The following is a 2,491-nucleotide window of genomic DNA, read 5'->3' as shown; positions in this document are numbered from 1 at the left end:
GGCCTCCTTACCCTTGTATCTTAACAGACTCCCACTACTGTGAAACCTAGGTTGAATGCTAGACTTTGTTTTGTTAGACCAGCCTGAAGCTTTCTTGGTGTATTAAAAATATATAATGACTGCCCTCTTTGACATGACAAAAGGCCTTCATGGAGTTGTGAGAGGCTGAGATCTCCAATGTGATGACCACTTGGAAGTTTCTAGGGCTGGGTTTACAGAGATGGGCTTTTTTTTTTTTTTAGCACAAATTTATTTACTAACCAAAGGGATCCTAATTAAATCAACACTTTGAAATAGATGCATATAAAATGTGACAAAGATAATTGAACACAGTAATGAAAAAAAAAGCAGTATGGAGATTTGCTCATTGAACTGAGCTTGTTCATCCTCACAGCTAATTCCTGTCCACAATGATGATGGAATTTTTACTCTACTTTTTCATAGACCCGAGTACAGATGACATTATTCATGATGCATTCCACCACTAATTTCCCATTTTCCAATTTTCTTGTGATTGTGCTTTCCTTCCCATCCCATTCCTGATGTTGAACCAACGCGCCATCTGTGAAGTTGCAGACAATCTCAGTTTTTCTGCCATCAGCTGTAGTTTCTTCAAACTTCTCTCCCAGGTTACATAAAAACTTTTGTTTTCAAAGTGCTCTCAGTTTTTATGGTGAGGTTTTTGCCATCAGAAGAGATGATACAATCTGGTTTGGCCATTGCACCCACTTTTCACAGAGCCATTGCCACTCCTACTTCCTTCATGTATTCGTCAAAGCCTTCGCATTCCACTAAGCACCGTCTTCCTACCAGTTGCTGAATAGTGGCCATGGTGGGCGCAGGCCGGTGGGCCTAGCAAGCAGAGGAGAGTGGGGCGTCGGGAGCGTGGTTTCCCCAGAGATGAACTCTTTAACAGTGAGGCAGGTCCTGGTGAGTCTGAAGAACATCCCAGTCATAGCCATTTCTGGCTTCCTGCTTCTCTACAGAAGCCACTTGGGAGCAGTGTGGCCTTGCCTATGAGGGAAGCTTAGGGAGTCTCCCTGGAACTGACCAGCACATCAGGGCGCTTGGAGCCCCTGACTGATGACAAGTGAAATATTTCACAGAATATAAATCTTTCAAATTGCTAATGCTCCTTTGGTGAGAAATCAGACAGTGGGTAAGGAGTGGGCAGAATCCTTGCATCAGTGAATAAATGTAAAGGATGGAACCTCCTGCCTTTGTTCTGTGATGTGATAGTATGAGGTTTGTGGGAAAGAAGATTCTCTGATTGTGATGGGTTCATTGGTCTGAATGGGTTCCTGAATGGGAGGTACTGGTACCTCTCTTTATCTCAATGACAAAAGAAAAGAAACAAAACATACACACAAGGCGGGGAATGAGAGAGAGAGAGAGAGAGAGAGAGAGAGAGAGAGAGAGAAAAGCTATGCCTGTTGTAATATGACTCAGGGCCTTTCAATTCTGCTTTCATAAGAAATAGTATGAACATTTCAATATATATTTGTGCTGGGTCTTTGAACTACATTCTTTACCATGAATGTGTCTCACTTCCAAGGAGATCACATCTAAATTATTATTTTGCAGAATTATTATAAAGTGTGTGTTATTAGCATTGTGTTTGCATTTTTTTTTTTTTTTTTGGCTCTATGTTGTCATGCTTTCATATTCTATTTGAAAGGGAGAGAAGGAAGGATATACAGGGAGTTGGAGGTACAAATCTAGGGAGCAAATGGGCAGAGATACAGGCAAGAGAGAGCAGTGACGACTAGAAAGTTTCCCTCCAAATTACCAAGGTCAAGGAAGGCAGGTATTAAAGTGTGAACCTCTTGGCTTGGTTTGTTGGTTCGTTGTGAATTCTATTTTGAGTGATACCCTTTTCCAGGTATTACTCAACCACAGCATTTGCTCAGTCCCATTGCAGATATGAATCTCTTACTGAAAATAAACCCAACTTTGGGAGAGTAGGAGGAGGAGTTGTAGGGAGAATAAACAGGTCTTGCTGGCAGCTTCAGCCTCTCCCTTAAAGCACGAGGAGGTAAGGACCACCTAACTGCCAGCTCTACTATTAAGCACCTGGGGTGAATTCCGTATATTGTAGGATGCACTCACACCCTAGAGATCCAAGGCTCACAGCCAGCCATGACCAAGTACATGAGCCTGCCTGTCTCCCTTGTTGTTCCTATCTCCAAAGGTCAGAACTAGCTGGTTCCAGTTGGGCCAAGTGATACTGGCAGTCTTAGGAGTTTCCACATCCTAGGCTAGAAGAAGCTCCCCTATGCTCTGGGGGGTGATCTGGTGTTTCTGAAATTCTGAGAAATCCTGGGCTTTTCTTGAGCAAAATGGAGATTTCTAGGCAAAATCCTCTAACTGAGTTTAGCCTAAAAGTCAGCAAACCATCACTACAGCTGTTTTTCCAGTTGCATTCCCAATGAAACATGGAAACAAAGTTGGATTTCATGATTTTGACTAATAAAGATCAAAAGTCAACTGG

At 42.5% G+C, this 2,491-nt stretch overlaps 1 pseudogene; it reads right to left on the bottom strand.

Moving 5' to 3' along the window:
- Nucleotides 1-315: 315 nt before the first annotated feature.
- Nucleotides 316-831, bottom strand: LOC114203992 (fatty acid-binding protein 5 pseudogene; annotated as a pseudogene).
- Nucleotides 832-2,491: the final 1,660 nt, after the last annotated feature.

The sequence above is a fragment of the Eumetopias jubatus genome, unplaced genomic scaffold (genome assembly GCF_037043125.1).
Source record: "Eumetopias jubatus isolate StellerSeaLion01/CBP00866 unplaced genomic scaffold, mEumJub1_p1.0 scaffold_9, whole genome shotgun sequence".
NCBI classification, from domain to species: Eukaryota; Metazoa; Chordata; class Mammalia; order Carnivora; family Otariidae; genus Eumetopias; species Eumetopias jubatus.
The sequence above is the reverse complement of the archived record's forward strand: the minus strand, read 5'-3'. Positions and strand labels throughout refer to the sequence as shown.